The sequence below is a fragment of the Mesoplodon bidens genome (assembly GCF_964165515.1).
Source record: "Mesoplodon bidens genome assembly, chromosome: 17".
Classification (NCBI taxonomy): Eukaryota; Metazoa; Chordata; class Mammalia; order Artiodactyla; family Ziphiidae; genus Mesoplodon; species Mesoplodon bidens.
The window spans coordinates 74,079,318-74,099,175 of record NC_138174.1 but is presented as its reverse complement, the minus strand read 5'-3'; the positions used below and the strand labels follow the sequence as shown (position 1 = coordinate 74,099,175).

Genomic DNA, 19,858 nt, shown 5'->3' with positions numbered 1-19,858 from the left:
AGGCCACTCCAACTCCAATTTGTCCTACACTCTGTTCCTGGAGTATTGGAAATAGAACTCAAATGTCTCATTCTTCTCAAGTAGGAATCTTATTTACTGCATGTCAGATGACATACGAACAAATAAATGCACATTTCCTGTAAATAAACATTTTATTAGTTTGTGTAGCAATCTAATGTCAATAAATAAATTTGCCGATTGTTTCATTTAGTAATAATTCTCCAGCACATTAAAACTGAAATTTTAATGACAGGTACCTGGTGGACTTTTTTTTTTTTTTTTTTTTTTTTGTGGTACGCAGGCCTCTCACTGTTGTGGCCTCTCCCGTTGCGGAGCACAGGCTCTGGACGCACAGGCTTAGCGGCCATGGCTCACGGGCCCAGCCGCTCCGCGGCATATGGGATCCTCCCAGACCGGGGCACGAACCCGTATCCCCTGCATCGGCAGGCGGACTCTCAACCACTGCGCCACCAGGGAGGCCCCTGGTGGACTTTTAATAAGCAAACACCACTTTTTTAATATAAATCTTTATTGGAGTGTAATTGCTTCACAGTACTGTGTTAGTTTCTGTTGTACAACAAAGTAAATCAGCCATATGCATACAAATGTCCCCATATCCCCTCCCTCTTGAGCCTCCCTCCCATCCTCCCTATCCCAACCCTCTAGGTAGTCAAAGCACTGAGCTGATATCCCTGTGCTATGCACCTACTTCCCACTAGCTAACTATTTTACATTTGGTAGTGTATATATGTCGCTGCTACTCTCACAATGCAATCCCTATCAAACTACCAATGGCATTTTTCACAGAATTAGAACAAAAATTTTACAATTCTCATGGAAACACAAAAGACCCCGAATAGCCAAAGCAATCTTGAGAAAGAAAAATGGAAATGGAGGAATCAGGCCCCCCAACTTCAAATTATACTACAAAGCTATAGTAATCAAGACAGTATGGTACTGACACAAAAACAGAAATATAGATCAATGGTACAAGATAGAAAGCCCAGAGATAGGCCCATGCACATATGGTCACCTAATTTATGACAAAAGAGGCAAGAATATACATTGGAGAAAAGACAGCCTCTTCAATAAGTGGTGCTGGGAAAACTGGACAGCTACATGTAAAAGAATGAAATTAGAACACTACCTAACACTATACACACAAATACCACTTTTTATATGCAAATAATTTTAGTAACTTTTTATTTTGATATAACTTCAAGTTTACTCCAAGTTGCAAGAATAGTACAAAGAAGTCCTATATATCTGTTATGGGTTGAATTATATCCCCCCAAAAAGCAATGTTGGAGCCCTAACCCCTGGTACCTGTGAACGTGAACTTATTTGGAAATAGGACCACTGCTGATGAGAATAGCTAAGATGGAGTCATTCTGGAGTAAAGTAAATGACAGGTGTCCTTACAAAAAGAGGGTTACTGGGGACACAGACACAGAGGATGAGACAGCCAAGTGAAGATTGAGGCAGAGATTGCAGTGACACTGCCACAAGCCATTGGGTACCTGAGACCACCAAGAGCTCAAAGAGACACAGAAGGATGTTTTCCCAGAAGTTTCAGAGGGAGCATGACCCTGCCAACACCTCAACTTTGGGCTTCTGGCCTCCAGAACTGTGAGACAACAAGTTGTTTGAAATCACCCTTTTTGTAGAACTGCATAATGGCAACGCTAGGAAACCCTTTACCCAAATTCACCAATTATTTACACTTTTCCCCTATTTTTGCTTTCTCTGTCTCTTTTATTTTTCCTGAATCTTGTAAAAGTGAGTCACAGGCACCATGTCCCTTTACCCTTAAATATTTTAGTATGTACATCATGAAAATAAGGATATTCTTTTGCGTAAGTGTTATCAAAATCAGAAAGTCTGGCATCACTAAATTCCATTATATAAAGCACAGTCCACATCCAACTTTCATTAATTTTTCCAATGACGTCCTTGATCGTTATCACCCCCTGGCTCAGGACAGAATGAGGGGTTACCCGGGGCATTTTCTTTTCCTTTCTCTTTAGCCTTCTTCCACTTGAAACAGTTCTTCTGTCTTCTTCTTTAAGACCTTCTCTCATAGGTCCTTCCGATGAGATTTTTGGCAGGCAACCACAGAGGGGATACTGTGTTCTTCCCATGATGCCATATCAGAAGACTCCTGATGTTCCTTGATCCCGGTGGTGATGAAGGTAACTTTGATCACTTGGTCGAGTGATGTTTTTAGACTGTCAAGTTGCAGCTGAGAACCCATGGGTTCATACTGATATCAGTAAAGAAATGAATCCCTGGCTACAGGGGAGAAGAAAGCTCTTCCTTATGATAGAATGCCAACTAGTACACGTAGCAGGAATGATAAGGTTAGAATTTAGCATTCATTAGAGTAATAATTCAGATGAGAGTCACCAGGGGATGCTAAAACTATTGGAAATACTGGAGTATCGGAAAGGTCAAAGTTTGGGAGAATCGTTGATGAGGAATAAAATATTTACATAGTCTGCAAACACCTTGCCACAAAATATCCCATTTAAATATAAAAATGCTGGCATCAAACATGATAGGGAAAATAGAAAAATTATGTGAGTGGGTATTTGGTGCTTTTGAATTGCAGAGAGTTTCTCTTCTTTTTTTAATTGAAGTAGAGTTGATTTACAATGTTGTGTAAATTTCTGCTGTACAGCAAAGTGACTCAGTTATACATCCTTTTTTTATATTCTTGTTTATCCCAGGAGTTTCTCTTCTTTGAATAGGAAATTTTGTACTCTTGTGCTAAGGTAAAGGTTATCCCAAAGTAATATATAACACACACACAATTATTTTAGGACAGAGAACATGCTATTGACATCCTGTAAGCTCTTGTTTTAAGGACACTGGGACTTGTATTGTGACAGAGAGTGTCTCTAATCTCCCTTACATCTTCCAAGTGCCACATCGTCTGGACCCCATTGTCCCTCCAACTCATTGTTTCCACTGGCCTCTGGCTCACTGCCCTCCAGCCACACAGGCCTCCTTCCTGTCCCTCAGGTAACGCCCGGCTCCCACTGACTTCACCTGCTGGTCCAGCTGCCTGGAACGTTTTCTCCCTTGGGCATCTTGAGACGGCTGTTCCTTTACAGCTTTTTCATTGAATCGCTGTTTAAAAGTCCCCATCCCCCAATACTTCATCACTTCACATCACCTTACTCTGTTCTAATTTTCTCACAGTGATAATTATGATCCAATGTCTTAAGCACACACATATTTACTTATTGACAATATCCCACACTAGATTTCAAGCTCCATGAGAGAAAATACTTTGATATTTCTATATCTCCGGGATCTAATACAGGCTCTATGTGCTCGGAAAACAATTATTAGTAAATAAATGAATGAATTATTAAAACTGTTAAATTATGTATTTATATATTTTTTCTATTTATATATATTTTTATTTTATCACTGACAATTTGAAATGTTAGAACTTTCATTTTGTTTTGTGTTCTTATCAAACTTTCATTTTGGACACTGAAATTTGAATTTCACATAATTTTCACAGGTCACAAAATATTCTTCTTTTTTTTTTTTTAATAAACTTTATTTTATTTTATTTTTTGGCCACACTGCACGGCATGTGGGATCTTAGTTCCCTGACCAGGGAGTGAACCAGTGCCCCCTGCAGTGGAAGCGTGGAGTCTTACCCACTGGACTGATAAGGAAGTCCCTCTTCTTATTTTGATATTTTCCACCATTTAAAAATGTAAATGCTAGCTTACAGGCCATCAAAATAGAGAGTGGGCCAGATTTGTCTCATGGGGCCTACCTAGTTCGCAGACCCTTGGAACAGAATAAAATATAGAATGTCAAACACAGAAGAATACAAGCTCTCAAAATCTTGTTTAAAATTTGAGCTCCATTATTTGAATTTATTTTCTTTTTTTCCAGCTTTATTAAGATATAATTGGCATAGAACACTGTAATTTTAAGATGTACAATGTGATGATTTGATATAGGTATATATTGTAAAATTGTAACTTATTAAAATTCGCAGTTTTAATTCTAGGAAAAGCTATTTCTTAACATGTTCATGGCTACTGTATCCCTTTTCTACATAATCTTTTCAAGTGCTTTGGCTATTTAAAAATTGGGACTGTATTTTTGTTAATATTTTAAAGTGCTTATAATATTTTAGCACAAACTCTACGGAGGAAAGAGCAAAAATTGTAAAAACCAATCTTTTGGCATAGTTACATATTCAGGCATAATAAACCATAAAGGGCTAATACAACTTAATTTGATTTTCATTATGTTTTTCACAAATATAATCATCTGACTCATTACATAAATTGTTTGATTTAAATCTGACTGCAAACTATATTGTAAAATACTTTGTACTATAATCCATACCCTATAAAATTTGGGGGTACATTTAGCTTATTGCCTCCAAGAAACTAGTTAACAATTGTCCCCACATTTTTCCAATTCATTTGATCATAAATACCCTGTGTTTGGGAAATGCAATAATATTCACTGCTGAACTATTCATGGAGTCTCATATTAAATAAGAAAACTTTGTATCCTACAAGCAATGCACACTCTCTAAGGGAAATATTTAGATAAAAACAAGAAACCTAAATGGGGTTTCTTACACAGAAGAAGTCTGTAATTCGTACTTCCGTATTGTCCACTATTTTGCATTAATTAAGGTAAGAAGTTTGGGAAACTATTACAAAATGGAAAATGGAACGTTAGAACACAGGGAGCTGCAACACAGGAACACAAAGGATGGGGAGGTGTGGGTTAGAGGTGGTGGAAAATGGGAGACATGGAGGGAAGGTGGCTTGGCCTCAGGGAAGGCTGGCTCTAAGTGCCGGGTTTCTGCTCACTGGTTCTGTGACCAAGGGCAAACCACCCAGTTCTGCCCTTCAGTTTGCAAAGTGGAGCCAACTCTTAGTCTATAATGTGTAGGAGAGTTATCTTCAGTATAAGCCTATGGTACCCAGCCCAGGGCTAGGCCCTCAACAAATGGTAGCTATCCTAATAATTAATTGGAAGAGAAAGAATATCTTATTATATATATTATTTGCAAAGACAACCATCAGATCACCCATCCTTCTCGGCAAGCACAGTTTTTAGCTAGGTTTAAGAATGAAAATCCGGAAAAGAATGGGACAGAATGAAAAAATGGAGAAGACACAGGACTGTACAGCCCAGAGCTCTTTGAAATACTCAAGATGGCAGGTTTGGTTTGGTTGGATTTCTCTCCCTCACCCCGCTTACCTTTTTTTTTTTTTTTTTAAATTATTTTTGGCTGTGTTGGGTCTTCGTTGCTGCGTGCGGGCTTTCTCTAGTTGCGGCAAGTGGGGCCTACTCTTTGTTGCAGTGCATTGGCTTCTCATTGTAGTGGCTTCTCTTGTTGCAGAGCACAGGCTCTAGGTGCGTGGGCTTCAGTAGTTGTGGTGCGCAGGCTCAGTAGTTGTGGCTCGTGGGCTCAGTAGTTGTGGCTCATGGCCTCTAGAGCGCAGGCTCAGTAGTTGTGGCACACGGGCTTAGTTGCTGTGTGGCATGTGGGATCTTCCCAGACCAGGACTCGAACCCATGTCCCCTGCACTGGCAGGCAGATTCTTAACCACTGTGCCACCAGGGAAGCCCCACCCCACTTACTTTTATCATATAACATCTTTGACAAAACCAGCAATGAGGAAATGAAATAATTTTAGTCAAAGGCAAGAAATACTTAAAAAATGTCATTCTCAGAATACAAGCACTCAATGATGTTCAAAGTTTCAAGGGCAGTATTTGCAGCAAACCAAGACAAATAACAGAATGCCCACTATTATTGCTGTTATTGAAAAAGAAATGCAGCCTGCTCTGAGATATATAAGGGAAGCCTTTATAAATCCATTTCTTAAGAACACATTTATGAAAGATTAAGTGGAAACTTGCAGGTACTTCTGAAAGAGATCTCCAAAAAATGTGTCCAATTCATTTATTTCCAGGTAATTTACTACTTAGGTTTTTGAAAGTCTGTCTTCAGCCAGTGACCCAGGAAAGCACTACAGAGTTTTCACTATTGCTTTCAACCAATTATATGAAAATGAAAAGACAAGTTTCTCATAATTCTGATCTGTGTCTTCAAGGACAAACTCCAAAGAACTGCTAAACCTTCAAACGATTCATAACAAAGACAGAAAATTGTTTTTATAAAAAGACAAGCGGGGCTTCCCTGGTGGTGCAGTGGTTCAGAGTCCGCCTGCCGATGCAGGGGACATGGGTTCGTGCCCCGGTCTGGGAAGATCCCACATGCTGCAGAGCGGCTGGGCCCGTGAGCCATGGCCGCTGAGCCTGCGTGTCTGGAGCCTGTGCTCTGCGGCGGGAGAGGTCAGAACAGTGAGAGGCCCGCGTACCACAAAAAAAAAAAAAAAAAGGCAAGCAAACATGTGTACACTGATGTGTATAAAATTGATGACTAATAAGAACCTGCAATATAAACAAACAAACAAACAAACAAAAACTAATACTAAACTTTCTTTGGGTTATTCATATGGAAATATGTTAATATAAATGTTTCAGACATTACATGAAATTTCTAAAAATCTTATATTTCTGATATAATGTTATAAGTCATAATTCTAGTTATTACTTTAAAATGTATATCTCAGAAATAACTAAATTTCCTTGTCAATTGCATTATTATGAACTTTCATCAAATCCTTAACCGTGGTCATTTTTAAGTCTTTTGTCATTTACAGACAGTTCTGGGTGTACTCTGATGCTTTTTCAAAAATGTTCCTATAAAAGTGTTTCATCTTCAAGGAATTCATGCAAAACACTCTGACAAGTCCAGGTTTCTGGTAACTGACTATACTGCTGAACTGCATGAATAAGCATTTTCAGAACCCTAATGGAAAACTGATGAATTCATAAAAGTGCTAACAAAAGATCAAGATGAAAAAAAAAATTAATTACATGGGACTGAGGGAACTGATGAGGATGATTATAATTTTTGTGACTTTCTGTTTGAATTAAAAAAAAAAGAAGAAGACAAGCAAACCCAAAGAGTCCCCCAAAATTGAAACCTAAAATCATGAAGAAAAAGGATGGTAGATAATCACCCAAAAGGGCAAGCAGATGCTGTCAGAAATGACAAATGCTCACGTTTTTGTGTAGTACCTGCCCTCTCTACTCTGCATCATTGTATACTCTTTATTATTGTTGAAATAGACAGTTGGCAAGAATGCTATTTTATTCTGAATTATTCAAGCCACCAAAAGGAACTGGTAAAGAAACACTTAAACCTAGCTACCCCAAACCATTGAATCGCAACCTCTTTCCCCAAACCTCAGCTGAAACATCAGAGTTGAAATCCCTGCAGCAGTCAGAGGGATGCTGTCAGGTATGGCGTGTACCAGCAGAAACCTGCAACAGAGTGAATTAGCCCTGATGGCCACCAGTGAAAAGGGCTGAGAAGGAAGGACTCATTGTCTGGGCACAGGCCTTCCTGTCCCTCCTGTTACCTGAATCAGACAACCAGAGGACTGCTGAGCTGCTACCTGCCTGAGATCATGAAAACTTAGTGAACTGAAGCAGAAAATTCATGCATCTCTGGTCCCAAGCAGAGACTTTCCCACTAGTTTCCATTGTTTAAGCAGAGACAGAAAACTAGGAGCACGTAATTTTCCTTTGGATTCTAGACTTTTGGGCAGATAACATAGGAGGTGATACCACTAGGGAATCCATTTATTCATTAAGGAACTATGCATTAAGTGCTAATTATGATGAAAGTGTGCTTTGCGATTTTAATGATTGCAAAGTTTTATGGTAATAAAAAATTAAAAACCTGTATTACAAGCATTTAAAATTTTACAACAGCTGAAATTATACTGGAACACATTTTTACAGCTCCCTCTGCAAACATCCTGAGGTCAGTAATTATTACTTTGGGAGCACATAAATATTTATGTGTAGCATGGCTGCCACGTTAAGTAACAAACCATGCCAAGAAAAGAAAACCTGTAAGAAAGAAAAGGTAATTGTAGAATTCCAAGGGACTGGGGTGTGAGTGGCATTTACAGTCACGCTAAAGAAACCTCTAGTACTAACCTGACAGAAGTTTGCGGTGATGAAAAGGGGAAGACGGGCACATGGGCAGAATGGGTGTATCCAGCAGGGGCTGGGAGTGTCAAACAATAGCTGAATCCCTGTCTTCTAGGCTGAATATGAAAAATCAAGGTGTAGCAATATTATCATAGTTATTTAACATGAAATACATATAGAAGTCAGAGGAACCATCTAAAAGAGTTGAAGGTGGTTGTATCTGGGAAGAAAAATTCAAAGGGTAGAGCTGAAGGGAACGGCTGAGTTTTACAGAGCTTGCAACAAGGTTTGTAAAACTATCTGGCTTTTAAAAACATGGGTACGCATGACAGATAAAAATCTAAAGTGAAAAAAAATTAGAATGGCCTGCATAAAAATATGTGATGAGGGTTTCCCTGGTGGTGCAGTGGTTGAGAGTCTGCCTGCCGATGCAGGGGACACAGGTCCGGGCCCCGGTCTGGGAAGATCCCACATGCCGCGGAGCGGCTGGGCCCGTGAGCCATGGCCACTGAGCCTGTGCGTCCGGAGCCTGTGCTCCGGAATGGGAGAGGCCACAACAGTGAGAGGTCCGCGTACCGCAAAAAAAAACAAAACAAAACAAAAAAAAAGGTGAGCAGTAAAACTTGAGACAAATTAACGATTATCCAGTGAGCTGGCTCAAGTAACATCTGAATCAATTAATGGCCAGAATATAAAGGTCAACCATCCAGTTAAAAGATACAATTTTGTAAGCAAGCCTGTTGAATATGCATTTCTGAGAAAGAAGCTAAGAAAAGAAATCATGGGTTCCAGGGTTAGTAAAGAGACCGGTATGGTTCGGGTAAGTTCAACACCATCTCAAGGCCCGTGCAAGTATCACGCTTCCTACTAAGCCTCTCATTTCTTCCTATAGGATGTTTTTTGGGGACCACACAAAACTTAGTAAATACTTATTGACTAAGACCTAATATGAAAGAGCCAGGACCCTCCCACCTCATTCATCCTTTATAGAATTATTCTCCAATACCAGTCTGTTGTTTACTCTGCTTTTTAAAAAGTCTGTTTCACTAATCTGAACACTTCATACCTGCTCTGAGAAAATATAGCTTTGTTCTGGTCTGTTTACCAATAAGCTGAAAATACAGGCCTTTCATACTTCCTGCCCCTTAATTTTTTGCTGCTGGCCTTCATGCGTGGTGTTTATCTCCAGTGCCTTATGATGTCAGCACCTCTATCTTTTTCTTTCTTTAGTCTAGAATATTCTATTACAGTTTCATGTTCCACACTGTAATATTTAGGTATGTACACAAGGGAAACCACATAAGGTTTAATATATTTTTACATTTGACCTAGGGATGTAGTTTGCAAATTTCTTAGGTTTGCTTCTCCATGTTTGAATGACTAGCTTCTCCTGTAATTAGTAGAGTCCTCCCAATGACATAGGGAAGGTCCCAAGGCAATTTTCCCCTTGACTTTCACAACAATGTAAGCTTCTGGTTTGCCTTCTAAATCTGGCTTCCCTTTCTCTGTCTTCTTTGCAGCCTCCTGTTTCTCTCAGAATCTTTTAATTAGTTTTCTTCGGACCCTCTTTCAAATGTTCTTTTTTTCAGACTTCACATTTTCATGGGTTGATCTGATTTACTCAAGGGCTTCTGTTACCCTGTGTATGCAAATAAGACTTTTCTCGCTCTGCTGAGTTCCAGAACCAACTGCCTCCTAGATTTCTCCAGGTAGATGCTTTCCATGGGTCCTGAACTTCATATATTCAAAAAGGCATGCATGGTCCTTAGTTAAAAAGATTTTTCCTCTGGTGTTTGCTCTCTTTGTAATTGCACCCTCCCTCCCAACTTCCCCAAATCAGAAAGCTTGGGTTCATTCTAAAATTCCCTCCCCTTCTTTAATGCCTACATTTGAAAAATCAACATTACTATTGATTTCAATTCAAAATGTATCATCAATATTTCCTTCATCCGCCTGGCTCCCACCCTCAACCTGCAATCCCTGACCTGGGATTTATGAAATGTTCTCCCAAGGGCAGTGCCTCCAATTAGATGCCCCTTCTGTCTACCCCACTGCTGCCCAGGTCTTAGCCCAGATCAGACACTCCATACTTGAGTTTCCAGAGGGCCCTTTACTAGCTCCTCACAGGACTCACTGAAAGCTAAGATTTGATGCATGATATGCATAAAAATATTTATGTAAACATATTAATAATTATACATTAAGTAATGAATTTGTGTTTAATCTCATTTTGTACTTTCCCTACTATTCTCAGGAGCAAGCCCAGTACCTGGCACATAGCAGACCCTCAAATAAAGAATATGTTAAAGGAAGGAAGGAATGAATGAATTGATTCTCACAGTAAGTTAACCAGAGATCATTTGAAAATAGTGTTTCCATTATTATCCTGAGTTTGAGAGGAAAATGTGTGGCTTACAACTTATTGAGGACCGATTTCTTTTTCTAAAATAGTCATTGGAATTTATATTAATTCAGAGAATAGGATCTATGAAAAGCAGGTAAATTTGACCGTCATGGGAAAACATTAAATCCCTCAGGATTCCAAGACCACTGCAGAGCAGATCTATCGATGGTGTTCTGCCAGGTGAAGAGATGGGTTCCTCTCCAAACCCGGCCCCTGACCACTGACACACCAGGGACGGTTCAAGTAGCTCTTTATATGAGATCATGGGACAAGATCCCTGCCAAACTCTAAACTCCCGTAATTCTATGTTTTTGAGGTCTCCTTTTGCATTTTAGTGTCTGCAGTTCTCAGATGAGGTTGTAGAAGTGAGATAAAAAGTATAAGGCAAAGAAGCTAACTTCAAGGTGTTTACAGGTGACTTGAAGAGTAATTATTCACAATATAATCCCCATCAGCACCAACCAGCACAAGGAAGACGGTAGATCCAGAGAGATGGTAGAGACAAGGACAGACACAGAAACAGACAAACCCCAGGTGAACCCCAGCCCTGAAACTTTACTGGCTCTGTAAACTCAAGGAATAATATCATTATGATCAGGTGTCATCCTCACTTTGGGATGAGATGGAAGTGGATGTCTCTTAAAATGTTTTGTTGAGATTTTCTCATTATTGGTGACTTTCCAATTAATTACTCCTAACCTCAGATTGAAACTCACAAACATTCTATCCTTATATATTCTCACTACATGTTCATCTCTGGTAACAGAGAAGGTGACATTGGATTGTTGTAGAGTTGACTCCCCACAAAGCAGGGTGTCTTTTGCCTGTCCCCAGCTTCACTGATAAGTTTCATCAGCTTTTATCTGCATTTTATGGTGCACTACACTTGTAGGAATGTTTTTCTGGGGTGTCCACAGCCAAATGTGTTTGGGGAGCCTTGAATACTCTACTTGGAACTTCAAAATCCATCACAGCACTGGGAAGCCTCTGTATGTTGGGAAGGGTCCTGCTGAGACGGGGACTAACCTGTCCTAATATTTTGGGCACCGCTGAGCCAGACAATCAAGTACCAGGCACAGTCCAGAGAGATCTCATTGGGATGCACCTGGACTGGAGAGGCATGAAGCCCTTTTCTATGACCACCCCTTTCATTTACTGTTTACTTATTTAAGAAGAGGAGCAGGAGATAACTGTGTCGCCACTGAATGGGGGCAGCAGGACAGGTGAGCATCAGAGTTAAGGAAGCAATCCTAGAACTGATAGTTGCTGATTCTGAAAACCAGCTGTAGGGAGGGAAAAGAGCACTTTAGGTTGGACGTATTTCTAGCAGCCCCACAAGAGGAGAACTATACGTTGGACAATCTCGCAGCTGTTACAGCCGTTTGGCCTTGTGTTTCCCAGCAAAGTCATCTGATTCCTGCTGCCGACCTTAGAGTCATATAGATACGACTGTCAATGTCTCTCTTGCTTCTGTTGTATTTAGAAATTTAACTTACAGATTTATTCCACTTCCACGTCTCCTTGGCTGACAAAAAATCCCTAGTGGTAACTGGGTTTTCTACGGCACCATTTTGCCTTGGCTTTTTTTTAAATTTACTTTCTCAGGCCAAAAAAAACCCATGATCTTACCTTTTACTAGTTATATTGTTTATTCATGTACACATTTCCACCTGACCTACAGCCTTTAAAGTTTTAACCCAAGGTGTTTACTAAAAGTTTTCTATTATTACTGAAAGGGGAATAAGCACTTTTGTCTATCAAATTGTTCCCTAACTAAGTTTCCTTGTGTATTCTAATTCCTAAGGCAGTCAAACTGAATTAAGTTCAAATATATTTCTTAGTCTTATGATACTTTTCCACATCATTTCTTTCATATGACCTTCTTCATTTTCTCAGTTTCCAGGTAATATATATATATAGATTGCTGCATTTCTCTTGGGTCTTAACTTGCCAGTTATTTGACAAAGAGTACATAGCAACATGTGCCTACCAAACAAATATCAAAAGTACAGAATAGTAATAAAAACAAGGGCATAATGTGTGCATTTTATGAAACAGTAATTCCTGCTTCATCTACATAAATGCAATTAACTATTCATACTTTAACATAGAATTCTGAAATTCCGTTAAAATATCTGCAAGTTATACAGTTCTCAAAGTAAAAATCTTCAGAGGGCTTAGATGTTGCTATTTTTTTTCCACAGACTATAATCATTAAGAGAATATAGCCTACAAAATCTGTCAAAGAGTGATTTTCATTTGGCAAGTCCTGGCTGGAGATTTCTAAATTAAATTATTTTAAAAATATGGATCTCATAATATCTTCATCAAAAATGATAAAATATCTAAAGTATGAATGACCTAACATAATATTTCTATTAATATTAAAATACCCAAATCTTGCTGTGGTAATAGATAAAATATTGAAAAAGAAATAAGGGTGTCAAGAATCACAAATGGAGACAAAGATATTACACTAAAGCATCACTCAGTAATATATACTGTTCTTGGTCTGATATTTATGAGTTCTCCCCAAATAAGTGAGCAGTTTACACTACAATGACGTAATAAAGAACTTTTCAAATGTGGTTTAAAGATTCAGTGTTTCTTTAAATTTAAATGTGAAAAAATTTCTGATTTTGTGCAGCTTTATCTATTAACAGAGATCACACTTGGCTCCCTGGGACAAGTTCTGAACTGAATAAAGAAGAGTAGTTGCCCACGTCTGACAGCGAGTGAGATGGCGGGGATCCGCTCCCTTAATGGAATCACGGGATGAAGGAGTGAGCGCTGATGATGGAAATGCAAAGACCGATATTTCTGCGTTTGCTTGTGCACAGGGGAGTGAGTTGATCCCCTCCTCTTTTCCTTAGTGGAACGGATTGTAAGAAAATCAAACAGCCTCAGAGCTAAGCGGTCCTGATAACAGCGATCTCCCACAGAAGTGGTTTACTACAAGTCATTGGTGGGAAAATATAAACTTACAAACAAGCTCTACCTGGAGGACACATAGCTAGGACAAATGCGCACGGGACACTGGTCAGCAACCTACTGGGAATGAAAAATGAGAAAAATACAATTTGAATGCAAGGTCAACGCATCGAAGCATGACCACATTAGCAGGACTCAGGGATGTGGCATTTCCCTTGTATTAAATATCTGTGTGTGTTCTGAGGGTGCAGTGCCTATGAAAGTAGCACTAAGTTGAATACTGAAATAATCACACTTTAAAACTAATTTTATCATGAAATCAACCCCAAGTGTGACTTTACCATCTTAGATGACAGATATGTCTGACCTATTTACACCTTCCAACCATCAATAATGTGTTGGAGACTCCTATTATAAATTATTTTCCTGCATTAGGAATGGGATATTCTGTAAACAAAGATTGAAATTTCAAAGCACTGCTCTCATGCTGAATGTATCACAGATATAATGTGGTTGGAAGTGAGTAGGCACTTAATTGACATTGGTTTAATGTTACACATTTCTCTCAGAATTTTCTTGGCACTAATCACATTAAAATCCTCTTATTTAATGGGCCACGTTAAAATACACAATTTTTTCCCAATAGGTAGAACTCACTTTTTAAATTACAAGTTTCTAGGAAACTTTGAAGTTAATATTAAAAGTTAATTTTATTCTTATATGTATAGTAATCACTGTTTCAGAAATTTCCAAGAATCTCTAAGGCACCTGTTAGGGCATCCTATTTTAATATTCTCATTGTAATTTAAAGCATAAATAAACAAAGGGCTATATAAATTTTAGTATACCCTTGCAAGTTGTCATATTACACCATCACATATATTTATTGGGTTGCAAAATAATACAAATATGATGATATTGGTTTTATAAAAATACCTACAGTATATCTATATACAGTTATAAGTACAAATACCCATATGTATATAAGTGATCATATGAATATATTATTATTTTCTGTAAAACAGGATCATATTATCTGTCTGTTTTATGACCATCTGCCAGACATGTTCCACTGCTCACGGCCATCATCACTCCAGCTGAAACTTCCACCTCCCCTGACCTAAGATATAATAATAACCTCACATCACTAACAGAATCCACTAGGGTCCTCCAATTCTTTCTCTCCTGTCCATAAAGGGAGATCATTTCCACATGACAATCTGGCCACGTGCCACGGATTCTCACTTAAAACTCATCAACACATACACACCTAGGACATCATCAAAATGTTACCACCGATTTTTCTCTGACCAGTAGGCTAATGAGTGACTTCTTTTTTTTCTGTATTTTCCAATGCTTGTAAAACAAATATGAATTATTTATGTAATCAGAAAAAGAAAACATCTTACCAAAAAGATATTCAGAAGTCAAATTAAATGCTTTATAATACTAATGTAAATTATTAGATTTTTAAAATTATCTTAATTAAAATATAGATTAAAAATATTTATCGTGAAAAACACTTGAAAAGAGGGAGTACAATTTACCAAAAAATGGGAGCATAAATAATCAAACAGGGTAAACCTACGAAAGTTTTCCTTAGACCTTGAGCACAGATGGTGGTCTGTATTTCCCAAACTTAATAAACCCATGTTGCTATTAGATGTACAAAATGTATGTATTTTTCTGTTCTTCAAAGAATTTTATGTAAAATTATAGAAATGCCATGAAACACACATTTTTCAGTTTACGCTTTTGTATTTAAAGAGTAAGTATCTCTTCTATCGGACATTAGTCAGAAAAGAAAAATCTTAGTCATCAACAGTGGAAGTTTCTGAAAAGGCTGACTAGTGACAACAGTATGTTACAAAAAGTCAACATGTATGATATGTGCAAATGCAGGTCTTTCATATTCTTGTATAAACAATTCATATTGTGTAAAAGATGCAATCAGAGAACCCTGGGAGCAGCAAAAATCATGCTCGAAACCAGAGAAACTTCATTTTCAGGGACTGTGAACCTAATGTTAAGTTTTGTGCCATAATCACAGCCATGGTTGATTAAATTCCTGCACGTTTAATCTATCTTAACAAAACAGACCATTTTAAATTTTTATCCAGTATTGATACTGAATACCCTGATGTGTCATTAACCATGGGCTACTTCACTTAGTAACTTAAGGAAATACATGTTGACAGTCATGATAAAAGTGGCAAAAATAAAGTTAAAAGAGAGAATTGAGCAGTACTGAATTGAAAAATCCAGGCGTTCTTCAAAAATAACTTTTAAGTAATTTACGTGATAGCCCACTGCCACTGCAGGAGGAACTGTGGTCAGAACCATGAAAAAAGTTCCCACTTTTTTGGAGTTTATTTGTAATGAAGTACTTACCGAAGTCACATAACTAGTGAGAGAACTAGTCAGGGCTTATACTTGAGGTTCTGACGCTCAAATCTTTGCCATGATGCTTTACGCCTACTTTAAGACCAAGGAACCATTCCTTGTACTGTTTTCTTCCACCTTAAGCCTTTAAAATTCTTGCTCTATTGAAACTTATGTTTGTGACCACCATGGTCAAAGCCTTTACTAGCAGTTTTGTCCACACTCAAAACAGTGTTCAGTGTGTCAGTGCAGCTTTCCATCAGACAGAGCTATTTACATCAACAACCTATCAGGAATTTATTCTTTCTGATTGACTAGGTCCAGCTTGTAAATACTTGTTTCCTTCCCTAAGGAAGTTCTTAGATATTTTCTTTACTTCTTCTTTATGCTACACCAGGGAGGGGTGTGACAGCACAGCTCTAACAGGACACGTTGACTTTCACAAGGAATCCCTGTTGATATTTGCACGTAAGATTATTTATAATATAAATACATTTACTGTCCAAGAAGATGATGTGATGCCTGTCACACCAATACACAGACTTCATCAACTACATAAGCTCTGCAGCTCTCAAAATATAGCTTCTCGTTTTTGAATATATTTTGTAGTAACCATTCAGGTGGCTAAATTTAAAAGGAGGTGACTCTTATTACCCTTGTGCAAGTTGATGGAGAGCCTGATTCTTTTCCAGTGAATTATCACTTTACAGGTTTGTTCTGATGGCCCAAAGAGGACTCATTTTCAGAAAGGTAATTTAAGAGTGTAGGCAGGCTACAGTAGCAGACTGATAGTTTCTATATTGCCTTAGAATTTAAGAAGCTAATGAATTTCCAGGATCCTGCTTTTTACTGATATCTACTTCAAAATCCATTTTGCTTCCTTGACTATATATATGAGTTAAAGATATTACAAAGAGTAGATCTCTTGTAGAAACCTCCTAATATTTTTGGTTAAGGGATGATTCAATAAAGCCATTCTGGAAAAGAAATAACTCCAAAGAGAAAGACTATTTAACTAATACAAAACATATAACCTTCCAAAAAAGCAAGATTATGTATCATTGTTGCTAAGCCTCTTTTATTGTTTATTTCAGTTATTTGACAGTATTGGTGTACTGTCCCATTTCTTACACCCCTTATATCAACCTTTTTGATGTATTTAACTGTTTGATGTAATTTAGTGTTTTAATGAATTTAATGACAGATGTATTTATTTTAGAACCCCAGATTGAACACTGCTTTACAAAATTATTTTCCTCTACAAAATCACATTTTTTTTCAAATAAAATGGAAATCTCCACCTCAGATTAAGCTTTAACAGCACATGCTCTCTTAAATGTCACTGAGCAGTGGCCTAATGAAATCTCTTTTACAATTTCTTCTGGTTCAGAATGGCTATAACATTTGCACTTATAAAGTTCCCACAGGAATTTTAAGATTCCCGTCTTTATCACTACTTCATGAAATTAAGTCTACCCTTTGTAAGAATCTGTCCACCCTACTAACAAATAGATATCATCCTATGTGATAAATAGTTTTGTGGGGACCTTTTATAAGAAAACTTGGTGTGGAATATTTTTCAGGAAAAGAAAAAAACATTATGCCCCCTGCGACTTCCGATCCAGCACCAAATCTTAGCTCTGACTGGCTGGATTCACCTGTCTCCTGGATTTTGAGGTTGATAGGATTTTCCCCGAAACTTCAACTCTCTGATGGGTCCAAGAAAAAATTACTGATTTTCAATTGGTTCAACTTTTTTCTTATTGCAAGGACAGCAGTCTGAGCATGTCTGAACTGAAACCAGAAATCCTCCACATGCGTTTTTCGAACGACACTTTATTGCTTGTTTTCTGAAATCTACTTTTATGGTGTTAATCACTGTGAATAAGGAGTAAGCATTTTCACCGTAGACAGGATGAATTTTTATCGTCGATTTTAGTGATGGGAAAGTTTAGGTAGCAATAGGTTAAAAAAACACGACTTAAGAACAACAACAACAAAAAGAGGTGGACTCACAGAAACAGAAAGTAGAATGGTGGTTACCAGGAGCTGGAGGGCGGGGAAGACGGGAGATGCTGCTGGAAGGATCCCAACTTTGACTTATAAGATGGGTAAGTTCTAGGGATCTAATGTACAGCATGGTGACCACAGTTCATAATATTGTATTATACACCTGAATTTTGCTAAGAGAGTAGATCTTAAGCATTCTCACTCCAAAAAAAAATTAATATTAACTCTGTGAGGTGATGGAGGTGTTAATTTACCTGATTGTTGTAACCATTTAACAAAATATACCAAATCATCACGTTGTAAAATATATACAGTTTTATTTGTCAATTACACCTCAATAAAGCTGAAAAAAAGTAAAAAAAAAAACCCTCTCAATGTTCAATGGTCACTAAGAGGGCTTAGAAGCCAGAGTAGCTTCCTTCAAATTCTTACTCCGATTAGCCCCAAAAATATAACCTTGGGTAAAAAATTGGACATTTACCCCATTTCCTTTCTTGACAAACTTGCCTTTAGACCTAGTGAGATACATTAAGTAGGATAAACCATGAAATGTGTCCACTGACCTCATCACAAAGATGTCAAAGTATTCTCGGCAAAGGGCCATTTTGAGGAGTCTGAGTGAAGAGAGACCAGACTGTCTGGATGGGGCGACAGGGGCCATAAATTGGGGTCAGAAAAAGTATACTGTCCTTCAGAGAAGTTTGACTATGAACATGAGAGGACAACAGGGTGAAAATCTGAGGACAGAAGTTTGATCAGGCTTTTTTCTTCTTATTTTTTAACTAATGGAAATCACTAGAACATAACCATGAATTAATTTAAAGGAAAAGGATACAGGAATGACTACAAAAATGAAAGCACAATAACTGATGAAGGAGAAATCTTTGGAGAAGGGACAAGTAGCAGAATCTAAAGAGGATGTAGAAGGAGTTAGCTTATAAAGGAGAACAAACACCTCTTTAAGGATAGAAGAAAGCCAGTGAATATATATAGGGAAAAAAATCAATAGTTTTTAGTAGGAAGTTGAAGGCATTCAAGCCCGAAGACCTCAATCTTCTCAGAGAAGTTGAAGGCAAGACCAACATCTGAAGAAAAGATTAAATACGGCATGCATGTCATCATTTACATAAAAAGTTGAGTGATGCCCAGGTGTTCTGCCACAGTTCCTATGGGAAAATCAGACTTACCTTGAACTATTCAGTTTTAGCTTATTTTCTGGGGAGGAATATAACGTTCTGAAATAGCAGGGTACCCTGTGTTCTAATATTTAACAAATCAAAGTGATGGAAAGGGTAATTTAGAACTAAACAATATAAAAATTTTTATACTAGGATTTAAGCCGGAAACAGTCTAAGCAATGAATGAGTGAAATTTTGGAACAATTTAATGATGATCTATCAACTTGGCCACCTGACACAAAGTGAGCAATATGTGTTTTTGAAACATCATTTGCTATTTCATTTATGGCAGAATTGCTAGGTTCCAGCAGTCAGTCGCCTGCAGCACCCATTAAAATGATCTAGTCCCACTCTGCCCATTAAACACAGAGCATGACACACTCCATCCAACAGGCAGAGAAATTACTAACATCAGATGTTCAACCACAAAAGGCCAAGGATGAAGAAAACATTCACTGCAATTTCAAGTAATCATTCCGTTGTTACTGAAGTGAAACAATGATAGTATTAACATTACTTAGTAAACGACTATTGATTTGCTAATATCTCCTCCTACACATTCTGATTTCAGGGAGTGAAAATATCTTAAAAGATCTCCTGGTCATATGTAATATTAATAAGTCAGCAATTCACCATTCCCTGTCACCCCTTAAAAAAATAAAACAATTAAATAACATTTTATCCTTCAGTTATTTATTAGCCATTTTTGACATTATGTATAATAGATACCCTTTATAGTAATGTTTATTAAATAGTTCTAAGACATGTGAAGTATCAAAGCATTTCCTCCCAAAATTTTCAATAAAAAAGAGAAAAACCTGAGATGATTAGTCAGGAACACAGGTAATCATTTACCCCCAAAAGAAGAATCATTCAGTGT

The 19,858-nt window shown here is 37.8% G+C and overlaps 1 protein-coding gene across 1 annotated transcript in view; it reads right to left on the bottom strand.

Annotated features, from left to right (window-relative positions):
* Positions 1-19,858, bottom strand: part of MYO16 (myosin XVI) — a gene marked incomplete at both ends in the record, with an annotated part of 422,412 nt that overhangs the window by 322,438 nt on the left and 80,116 nt on the right. The window lies entirely within an intron of this gene.